Raw genomic sequence first — 12,401 nt, forward strand, 5'->3', positions numbered from 1 at the left:
ACGCCGTCTTCCACTCATCCCCTTTACGTATGCGCACCAAATGATACGCCCCTCGGAGATCCAACCTCGTGTAAATTTTTGCTTCCCTAACTTGATCCAAAAGAACCGGTATGAGTGGTAGAGGATACCGATTCCGTACTGTATTCTTGTTTAGCATGCGATAGTCGCAGCACGCCCTCAAATCTCCATTAGCCTTTTTAATAAAAAACAAAGGCGATGCCGCCGGTGAACGGGAAGGGCGAATGAACCCTATCTCCACAAAATGGTCTAAATATTCTCTGAGATGTTTCGTTTCGGGTTCGGAGAGCGCATATACTCTACACGTTGGAATCGTAGCACCTTCTACTAGATCTATTTGGCAGTCGTACGGACGGTGTGGTGGAAGAGACTCGGCCTGTTCTTTGCTAAACACATCAGAAAAGATCCGATACTCTTTGGGTAAGACCACATCCTTTTCTGCGGCTGTGGCTGCGACCCACGTGTTTGCCAACACGGTGGCCCCCGAACACCCACCTAGTATCATATAAGTATAAGTATAAAAAGGCTTGTAAAGCGCTCGTATACCAGAAGGTGTCTTGGCGCTGTGGTGTGTGTGATTAGCAGGAAAGTGAACTAAGGTTGAGCCTGGAATAGGCGGTATTTGAGCATTTTTCTGAAGAGGGCATAGCCCGGTTGGAGTCGCAGCTCCACAGGCAGTTGGTTCCACAGTCTGGCTGCACAAATGGCGAAAGAGCGGCCGCCCCATCTGGCAAGTTTGTGTCTGGGAATACAAATAAGGCCAAGATTGGCCGACCGCAAGGCACGGGACGGAATGTAAGGTGGAAACCTGTTAGTCCCATCATTCGCGCCCCCGCCGAAACGGGCCCGATGCACCAGACCGAGTGCTTTAAATTCGATTCTTTGTTGAACCGGTAGCCAGTGTAGGGAGTTCCTACCCACTGAGGTGGAACAACCCCTGGGTAAATTGAGAATTACCCGAACCGCGGCATTCTGCAGAGATTGAAGCTTTCTGACCTGAAACTTGTCAATGCCCAGAAACATGGCGTTGCAATAGTCCAATCTGGACATGAAAAGTGCAGCCATCACTGTTTTTTTTAGCGACAGTGGTATATAGGGAAGGATCTTCCGCAAGGTTTTTAGCAAAAAGAAACAGGAGGACGTTAAGCTGTTGACCTGAGCTGACATGTTTAGCTTTTGGTCAAACATCACCCCCAGATTCCTGACCTTGGTGACCGGGAGGGGGCATTTCCCTGCCGCCGATGGCCACCAAAGGGAACTCCAGACTGAGGGGCCTTTCCCAAATTCCATCACTTCTGTCTTCTCCGTATTTATTTTCAGAAAACTCAGGTGCATCCACTTCATCACATCAGAGAGACAGGCGTGGAATTTGGCTGCTATTCGGTCAGGATCCTCAACAGCTGATATCACAAGCTGAGAATCATCAGCATAGGATACCAGCATGAAGCCATGCTTCCTGACTAAATTAGCCAGAGGTCTAACGTAAATATTAAAAAGGGTCGGAGAAAGAGCCGAGCCTTGGGGGACACCGCAAGGTAGGGCAAAACTGTCAGATTGTAAACCGGCCCAATTTAAGCATTGCTTTCTGTCTTCCAAAAAAGAAGAAAGCAGAGTCAAGGCTCGCCCTGCAATCCCGACCTCCCTGAGGCGCTGAATCAGCACCAGATGGTTCACAGTATCGAACGCAGCAGACAAGTCCAGGAGGACGAGAATAGCTCGTCCTCCTTCGTCTACTGTCGTCCGAATTCCTTCGGCTGCCGTTATTAGGGCAGACTCTGTGGAGTGCCTAGGCCGGAAGCCATGCTGGGAGCTGTCAAGCAGGGCGTTTGTGTCCAGGTAACCCATCAGACTTTGGTTAATGGCCTTCTCAATGACTTTGGCCATCAAAGGGAGGCCAGAGATGGGGCGATAATTTTTGGGTTCTGTGGGGTCCAGGGAGGCCTTCTTAAGAAGGGGTTTGATACATGCTGATTTCCAGGTGACTGGATAGGTACCTACTGCTAGAATCTGATTGATTAGGGTCGTAAGACTTGGGCCAATCCTTTCCGCTATTAGGTGGATGATATGAGGAGGACATGGATCGGAAGCGGCCCCGGACTTTATGGAGCCTAATAGTGCTAGAACCTCCCCGCAGGTTAGAGGATCAAAATTAGTCAGTGTACATGTAGGCATTGCCTGCTGAAGATCCAAGGTGGGGGGTCCCGAGGTGTTTACTAAATCATTGTAGATGGTGGCTACCTTAGTGTGAAAAAAGGTAGCTAGTTGGTCACAGAAGGACTGGTCCGGACTAAACTGGTTAGTCTGCTGCGGACTTGACAGAAAGACTACAGTTTTAAACAATTCTTTAAATGAATTCCCAGCCTCAAAGATTTTACGGGAGAAGTAGTCCTGCTTGGCTTTCAAAATACCCCGCTTGTAGTTGTGCAGGGCCAAGTTGTATGCCAACTTATGGTCCCTATTATAGTCGGTTCTCCAAAGTCGTTCCCACCGTCTGCATTCTACCTTCAGGGCTTTCAGCTCCGGACCATACCAGGGGGCACCCGGAGGACGCCTGTTCTGGGTAGCTGACTGGAGAGGAGCATTCTGGTTAATAGCATCCCCAATCCAGTTGGTGAGCTGAACAACGGCTGTGTCATTATTATCCTCCGAGATGGGAGGGGGGCTACCCAGAGCTTCCATCAGGGACTCTCGGGCTACCCTATTCCATCTCCTATAGAGGATCTTGTTGGGTATGTGGGGACTGCTTCCTACCCTTAATTTTAGCCCAATCTTGAAAAACACTGCCCTATGATCGGTCCATGGCAGGGATTCAACCCTGAGATGTACCAGGTCGGGGTGGCTGGAAAAGAGACCATCAAGGGTGTGGCCTCCCTCATGAGTTGGGGCTGTCACCAATTGAGGTAGTCCATAAGCCTCCAGGCAGTCCAGAAACCTCGTAGTGTCTGAGTTATTTGTGGCCTCCAAATGGAGATTAAAGTCCCCGAGGATCGTATAGGCCTCGAACTCAGCACAGGACTCTAGATGCGTTTGAAGGGCCTCCAAAAATGGGGCCCTAGGTCCGGGAGGTCTATACACCAGTAACCCATGGGCGATGTTAGTGTCTTTTAGAAATATGCTAAAATGTAGTGCTTCTGCGTGCATATTTTCAATGGCCCTGACCTGGACCTTTAAATGTTCTTTGTAAATAATCGCTAAGCCCCCCCCCCTGCCCAGCTTTCTATCGAGACAGTGTAACGCATATCCAGGTGGCATGGCGATGTTCCATTCAGGGCAGGAGGCTGCGTTGGTCCAAGTTTCCGTGATAAAAGCCATATCCGGAGAGTGGGCGGACAATAAAAGTTCAAGTTCATGTTTATGTTTGACCACAGAGCGGGCGTTCAGGAGGATACAGACCAAATGGTCATACAAGCTCCCACCTGAAACCCGGCCGACAGATCTCCTCTGAATGTCACCGGAGCCGACACAATGTCCCACCCTCCACCCCGTGCAAAAGGAATGCATGGATCCCACTCTCCGACTCCCCGCCTCACTAGCGGCGGAAAAACCACATCCAGGGCAGAGGTGACTGAGTAGGTCTTCTGGATCTGAGACAGGGAGACAATGGGCTGTTTCTTGCATCCGTAGGGCTAGTAGGCTGGAGCGAGAGTATCGTAGGGAACCAGGGAGGCGGGTAAGGGGGGGGAGCCCTGCCACTGGCACGCTCCTGGCACGGACGGGCGCAGACGGGCTTGCCTTTGGCGCGCCCGCTGCGCGCGTCCGCTGCGCGTTCGCGCCAGCGTTCGTTTTATGGTGGCCGGGAGGATCGCGCTAGACCGCTAACCTCTTCCTAAAAGATGGAGGCGGGCCCGCTCGCACGGACGGGCTACGCACACCAGGACAGAAAGGCCGGGAGACGTGCTCCGGCTGCCGGAAAGGTAAATGAGGTTTAAAACCACATAAAATGATTAAAACGCTCAAGCTTTAAAACAGATAGTATTAGGCATAGATCAATGTACACATTATCACACAGATAAAATAACTTTAAAAGATGCCAAATTTTACAATTGAATGCCAAGTGAGCGCTGTCGCAGCCCGAACCTGAACGGCTGTCGCTGCTAAATCACCACACGCTGCGCGTTCGCGCCAGCGTTCGTTTTATGGTGGCCGGGAGGATCGCGCTAGACCGCTAACCTCTTCCTAAAAGATGGAGGCGGGCCCGCTCGCACGGACGGGCTACGCACACCAGGACAGAAAGGCTGGGAGACGTGCTCCGGCTGCCGGAAAGGTAAATGAGGTTTAAAACTACATAAAATGATTAAAACGCTCAAGCTTTAAAACAGATATGCTCTTGACAGACCTCCGAGAAGAACTGAACGGTTCTACGTCTCCAATCAATGGTGGGATTGTGAAGGCTGAACCAAGGCATTCCCAGAATAACCTCATACCGAGGCGCATCTATGATATTTAAGGCCAACAAGTCTATAGTGCCCGCTCTACAGGTTAACTTGACAGCCTCGGTTTGTTCTATGAGCAGTCCGGAGGTGAGAGGCTTGCCATCAACCGCTAATACTTCCTCTGGGATCTCGCGCTTTATCTTTCCTATAGCTAATTTGTCCACTAATCCTTGATGGATAAAATTACCCGTGGCCCCTGAATCCAACATAGCGGTGATCTGAAAGGTTTGTACTCTGGTTTCTAACCACATGTTCAATTCCAGATGTCTTTCTGTCTTACCCTGTGGTTGAGTGTCCAGGGATGGAATCGTCCACCTGGGGACCTCTACTACCTCTGAGGATCCACCCTCCTTTACGGGAACTTCTACTCCCGCCCCCGTAGCTATAGCCTTTTTGTTCCGGTAATTGCCCCCGGGCTTTTTGGGCCTAGCTGGACATTCCCTGACATAGTGCCCCTTCTTTCCGCAGTACATACACAAACCCTGTGTTCGTCTGCTCTCTCTTTCAGTTCTTGTCAATTGGGCACGGACCGCTCCCACTTCCATGGGCTCTGCAACTGTCTCACTTACCGTGGCCTCCTTTCTGCTTCTCTCTGCCCTAAACCGATCCCCACCTCTGTCGGTAATTCGACCGTCCAACCGCAATGCCAGACTAATGAGAGCCTCACAGGTCCTGGGCTGTGGATCAATTCGAGCTATTACATCTTTTAACTCGGTACATAATCCCTGATAGAAAAGCGACATTCTCTTCTCTTCTGGCCACGCCGCTTCCGCTACCAATCTATTGAATGTGGTTAAGTATGTTACTAATTCCGTTCTCCCTTGTTTGAACTCCAAGAGTTCCCTGTCAGCACTAAAAGTGGTAGTTCTCCTGTCAAACACCCCCTCTAAAGCGGCTCGAAACTCGTCCCAATCTGATAACACTGGATCATTATGGCGTACTAAAGGCACCGCCCAATTGGCTGCATCTCCAGCCAAGTAGGAGATAGCAAACGCCACCCTAGAATGGTTAGTAGGGAATGAGGAAGGCCTACATGAGAAGTGCATCAAAATCTGAGTTAAGAACACCTGTATCTTATGGTGGTCCCCTAAGTATCGCTCAGGATTAGCTAGAGGAATGGGTGGAGATACATTAACCTGAAAGGGATGCCCACTTGCTCCCACATCAAAAGGGTTCCGCGACAACCTATCTACTTTATCACGTAAGTCCGCTGTTTCGGCCCTAGAGGCCGCCAACTCCCGCTGTACTGCGGCTAGTGCAGCTAAGACCTCTTCCATACTGCGTCAACTCACTCCCCGAACCGGGAGGAGCCTCAATACATGGGTGCGTAATTCTGTTAGAATCAGTCCCTGTTCCGATACTCCTCAGGATTCGGGCAACGCTATATGGGGTCCACCTCTCGACGTCACCAACTTCCTGCACTAACGGCACGGAAGACTGGAGCCATCAAGCGAGGGAAGGGAAGGATGGGAACAGCGGGGATTAGAACCTGTAAAGAAAGAATTAACATACAACAAAAAACAGAAGTATACTGCCAATACAGTCTACTACTCTCGATAATTCTCGCTAATAGTTCAACAATTCTAGCATTGACTACCTTATGTCAGAATCACATGCTCACACTCTATCGTTTGCTTCAACATCCACCCTGGTGCATGCTGACCACCAAACCCATAGTAGCCCCTGATTCTTTGGGCACTTAAGAAACCATATATATGCGAAGTATAATAACAGAGAACCAGAAGTTTCTTTCACAGGTAATTTAGGTGCAAGGAATTCGGGGTTATGTGAATGGTATCCTCCTTACATCCTCAACCCACCACTAGGGCATTCCATAATCCTGGAACCTAATCGTTGGTTATGCTGGTCCTGTGTAACAACGTCGGAATAGACGCTTTACGTGTCCTGGCCGCAATGTTATATTCCTATACTCCTCAAATTGAATCCTAGTTAGCAATAATATGAAAAGAATTGTTCTTAACTAGTTAAAGTACTATGACGGTTACTTCACCGCTCAACTGTGGACCCCCACACCAGTGACGGAATATCCAGACTTTTCACGAAGATAAGGTACAGAGCACTCTTCTCTGAGCGCGCAACAATCGCCACCACTTATACTTGCAGTTTTGTGGTAACTCCAGCATATGCCTTTCTCCTACACGCTGCCTGCGCATGTACTCGTATTCCTGATGACACGCTTTCCTTCTTCGGTGTCGAAAGAACACGATAAATAAAGGCCTCTGGTCATTCCTCGTGCGGACAGTAATCTCTCCGTTAACTGCCCCCTCTCTGGGAATTTGCGGTCTCTGCCGCCTGTGACGCCAATGCCGATACTCCGGCCGTTGTGAACGTGGATGCGGGAAATGCACGGCAACAAGGTCCCGCTCTGGTAACTGCCCCCTCTCTGGGACTTTGCGGTCTCTGCCGCCTGGGACGCCAATGCCGGTACTCCGGCCGTTGTGAACGTGGATGCGGGAAATGCACTGCAACAAGGTGCCGCTCCTCGAGACTTCGGATTCGTTAATTACGCACAACGTCGTGCGCGCGTTTAGGGCGTTTTAAGCCCGTGGCTCCTCCCCCTCATGCACTTTGCATTCTGGGAATTGTAGTCGTGGCAGGCGCTCCGAGCCCGGATCCTGACAGTGCGACCAATTGGATTTGTGATAGATGCGGAGAGCCTACATCTGATTTTCTACATGTGGCCTGGACCTGCCCGGGGATTGCCCATTACTGGGGTGATATATTCTTGGAAATTAATCGCATTACGGATATGTCTCTGTCTCCTGACCCGCTCCTAGCCCTACTGGGCTATTCACAACCACGTCCCAAGAAACACAGGCGTCATGTAGATATGGTGCTGCTCCTCGCGAAGAGATGTGTGGCGGTCTGTTGGCTTCGTGGCCCGACACCCACCCTGTCTCAGTGGACTAGAGATATGCTTTACTGTTGTACTCAAACCGAAAATTACAGTGAGTTATTGCCACCCCGTAACAGACCTAAAACCTTTTGGGCTCTATATCTCAGCCGGAAACCCCCTCTTGCTACCTCTGAGCATGGAAGTGTTGCTTCCCCGTCGGGGGCTACTTCCAACTCTTAAGACCCTACAGGTCTATGCTGCCTAATTTATGAACTGCTCACTCTTGCCCACTCTCTCTTTCTCCATTAGATGGAGATACACCGGATAAGGTGCTTCAGCTCGTTTAGTTGGTGGGACTAATCTTTTGTTTTCATTCCGTATCCTCTCTATCTTCCTTCTGCTTGATTTATTTTATAATATATGTTTTGTATGTATGTATATGACTTGCTACAGGAGGTTGTCAATGTTTGGACTGTGTCAATGCCTTGTTATTATTGTTTGTATTATTTGCACTGTTTTCTTAACATTCAAATAAACATATTAACAAAACAAAATCAATATCCTAGTTCCAGACTCCCTTAATTGCAGGGAAATTCAAAGGCCAATAGTACTGTCACTGTGGCAGTCAGTGCACATCAACATGTTAAGCTCTTGTGGAACCAGCGGTACGGAGCTATGTAGAGCGCTCCTGTAATACAACCAATTGTTAGAAATGCTGAGGCCAACCAAGAAGAAAAGTAACCAGTAAACGGGAACCAACCCGAGGCACTATTGAGTTCGTTGCAATGCTGGTCAGACCTCCCTTCCTCCGCACGAGCACAAGACCTGCTCACCAACGGAGGATGGGACCAAAGTAACAAGCGGGAGCAACTGTAGGAACCGGTGCACTGCACCCTTACCAGACATCCCAGGAGACACGAAGCACGAACACACTCGTGCCTGCCGATGTGAATTTCCGACGTGTTGCATGGTTGTACTTCCGCCTTTATGGAAGTCACAGCAGCGTAACTTGCATGCTAGGATTCTGGGTAGTGTTGTTCTTTGCGGGCATATCGCGTCTTGCGGCGATTTGGACATTCCTGCTGTTCCAGCGCGCTCGAAGCAAGTGCCTGTAACAAATACACAGCCTGACCTGAGGTTTAAACAACAAAGTATAAATACCTCAACTAAGCCTGATGACTCATGCCAACTGTGAAATAACTCCTGATCCAACAGTACACACTGTCCTTAGTAGCCCACCCTTTCCTGTTTACTTTAACCCCTTCAGCGCTGGGCGAATTCCGCCGCGGTGCTGAAGGGTTCGTGCGCGGGCGGGCCGATGACGGAACGGTTCCGTCATGAGCACAGCTCAACCGTGGCTCATGACGGAACCGTTCCGTCATGAGCATGGAAGGGGTTAATGAATCCTTTACTAACAAGCAAACAAGAGATAAAGATAACCCTATGAATCTCTTTGAACATAATCAGAGCCTCTAGTAAGGTTAAGATGTCATCCACAACTACAGATTATAGATAGCTGTGAACTATACACAGGAAAGTGTGCAAGTTGCTTGCTTTACTACTAGGTGGTGCAATTAAATATCAGCCATAAGTAATGAAAAAGGCCCTTTCAGTGTAGACGTGATTTGAAAATGTGGACCATTTATTTCTCTTGCATATTGTGCTTTGAGAAGTAAATGGCAGACTCCTTTAATACATGATTGGAAGATTCGGGCTATTAAGTTAGCCCAAGTATTTAATTGATTTCGAGAAATACAAGTTATCGCCCAGTAGTCCTGCAGGGTTTACTCCTTGTTTTTTTGTAAAGTTAACCACAAAGAAACTTAAAAGAGTATATGAACACTCATGGGAAAGAAGTACTGGTATTGGCAGAGACACTTTGGGCTGAGAACGATTTCTTTTTTTAAACTATTTATTCATTTTTTAAATATACCTTAACGTTTCAATGGGTATTAATGTTTCACTGGCATATGTAATAATTGTGATAATGCACTTTTAAAACTATTTTTTTTTTTTAGAAATCATTTTATTCTTAAAAATACTATTTTGATTGAGTCTCACTCCTCTTATGCAAATAATTTCAAGGCCTATCTATCATGCCCTTGAGGAGCTAATGACCTGCTTCAGCGCGACACTCCCAATGCAGGCACTCACTGATTCTAAAAGTTCTTTAGAAACTGATCCCGGACATTTATTTGGCCTCCGCACTGCATACGCCAATGGCTTCTGTGCCCTACGCAACTCTCGTGCCAGTGGCCAGCTAAGCATCAGTCAACAGTGAGTGGGTGCCCAGCGCCGTGGCTGGGTCACATTTAAAACAAGCATTGGCATAGCCAATAGGTCTCGCCTTTAGAACCTTATAAGTGTTTAGCCATGCAACAGTTGATGTTGTTGCACCAAGGATATTGTGCTGCATAACTGAAAACTTATAAGGTCCCAAAGGCGAGGCCTATCGGCTATGCCAATTCTTGTTTAGAGTTTCCTCCTCCTTACCCTCCCCGCCAGGGTTGGTGTTCAGAAGACCATTTGCTGCTTTTGTAGCAGGAGGTTCTTGCCTTGCTACAGAAAGGTGCGATAGAGGTGGTTTTAGAGCAGAAAAGGGGTCAGGGGTGCTACTCCTGGTATTTCCTGATCCCCAAAAAGTATGGTCGGTTGAGACCGATCCTAGATCTCAGGATTTTGAATCTTTACCTCAGACAGGAAAAGTTAAAAATGTTGACCTTGGCTCAGGTTGCTATGGCGCTGCAACAGGAAGACTGGATGGTGTCCATCGATCTGCAGGATGCGTATTTTCATCTTCCCATCCTGAAGTCGCATCCAAAGTACCTCCGGTTCACGGTGGGATCGCAGCACTACCAGTTTGAGGTCCTTCCGTTCAGTCTGACTTCCACGCCTCGAGTCTTTGCGAAGATGATGGCGGTGGTAGCAGCACATCTCAGAAGGTGTTTTCCCCTATCTGGACGACTGGCTGTTGAAAGCAGAGTCTCCGGAGTTGGTGTTACGCCACTTGCATGCAACAACACAGCTGTTGTTCAACTTGGGTTTCTCGATAAATGTACCCAAATCTCACCTGGTGCCTTCTCAGCGCAGCCTGTTCATAGGGGCAGTACTGGGCACTATTGTGTGTCGAGCATTCCCACCTCCGCAGAGGATTCTCGGCATTCAGGAGATGATTCCTTTGTTTCACAATGGAGCGGTTGTTCCAGTCCTGAAGGTTCTACGTCTGTTCGATCTGTTCGTTTATTGCATACTGTTAGTCAGTCATGCACGCTGGCACATGAGGGCACTCCAGTGGTGCCTCCGCAGGCAGTGGTATCAACACAATGGAGATCTTGGGGAGAAGGCCAGGATCTCCAGAGAAGCTGCAGCGGAGATGACTTGGTGGGGTGTGCAGGGCAACCTGTCTCTAGGAAAGCCCTTTCAGCCTCCTCCACCTGTGGCCACAGTGATCACGGATGCCTCCACTCTAGGGTGGGGTGCTCATCTGGGGGATCTGGAGGTCAAAGGTATTTGGCTTCACATCAACCTCTGGAATTGCGGGCGATACGTTTGGCACTGAAAGCTTTCCTTCCTTTCCTTCGCGGTCAGTCAGTTCAGGTCCTGACGGACAACACTACCGCGATGTGTTACATCAACAAACAGGGAGGTGTTGGATCGTATCGTCTCTGTCGAGAGGCTCTGCGACTCTGGTCCTGGGCTCAGGGCCATCAGATTTCTGTGTTGACAAATCATCTAATCCGGTGTGCTGAATGTTCGTGCGGACAGTCTCAGTCGGCATTACTTGGCCGATCACGAGTGGCGGCTTCATCCGGAGGTGGTCCAGCATATCTTCAAGATGTGGGGGTCTCCTCGGTTGGACCTGTTTGCCACTCACGAGAACGCACACTGCCTATTGTTCTGCAGTCTCCAGTATCCGATGCAGGGAGCGCTGGGGGACGCGTTTCAATTAGATTGATGTTCGCAACTCTTTTACTCGTTTCCTCCTATACCCTTTATTGCTCAGGTTCTGAGGAAAATTCGCCAAGACCGGGCCCAAGTTTTATTGATCACTCCGGATTGGCCAAGAAGGGTGTGGTACACAGATCTACTTCACCTCTCATCGCACCCTCCGCTTCGTCTCCCTTTCAGGGCAGACCTCCTCTTACCATCGCGGGGGCAGGTTCTACACCCCCACCTCCGGAGCCTGCACCTTCATGCCTGGAGATTGAACGGGGCAACCTGAGTTCCTTCTCTCCCCCACCGGATGTGGTGGATGTAATTTTATCATCCAGGAGGCACTCCACCAAGTCTATGTATTCCTCTAGGTGGTCCAAATTTGTAAAGTGGTGTGGAGAGAGGTCCATTGATCCTTTAAAGGCTCGTTTGTCTGATGCATTGAGTTTCTCTCTTTCCTTGGCTCAGCAGGGTTGTGCTGTTGCTACAGTTAAAGGTTATTTTTCGGCCTTATCGGCTTTTATTTGTTTGACGGATCAGCCGTCTCTGTTCAAATCTCCTGTAGTTATGAGGTTCATTAAGGGCCTTATAAATAAGTTTCTTCCCACTCCTTTCATTATGCCTCATTGGGATTTAAATATCGTTCTTTCTTTTTTAATGGGTTCTCCATTTGAGCCTCTTCATAGTCGTCCTTTGAGGCTTCTCTCTTTTAAAACGGGTTTCTTGATTGCCACTACCTTAGCCAGGAGGGTAAGTGAGCTTCAGGCTCTTAGTTCTAAACCTTCATACTTGACCATTCATGCAGATAAGTTGGTTCTTAGGACCAGGGCTGCTTTCCTTCCTAAGGTGGGTACTCCTTTTCATTTGGGACAGTCCATTACCTTACCTACCTTCTATCCTCCCCCTTCAAAGAAGGAGGAGAGACTTTATCGTTTGGATCCTAAAAGAGCTGCCAGCATTTATTTGGACAGAACAAAGGATCTGAGACTGGACGATCAGCTCTTTGTGGGCTACATTGTGCGAATGAAAGGCAAGGCTGTACACAAGCAGACTCTCTCCAGGTGGATCATCTTGTGCATCAAGATCTTCTATGCCTTGGCCAAGAAGGACCCGCCTAAAGGTATCAGAGCTCATTCTACCAGAGCTAAGTCATCTTCTTC

Source organism: Triturus cristatus, chromosome 7, assembly GCF_964204655.1.
Source record: "Triturus cristatus chromosome 7, aTriCri1.1, whole genome shotgun sequence".
NCBI lineage: Eukaryota > Metazoa > Chordata > Amphibia > Caudata > Salamandridae > Triturus > Triturus cristatus.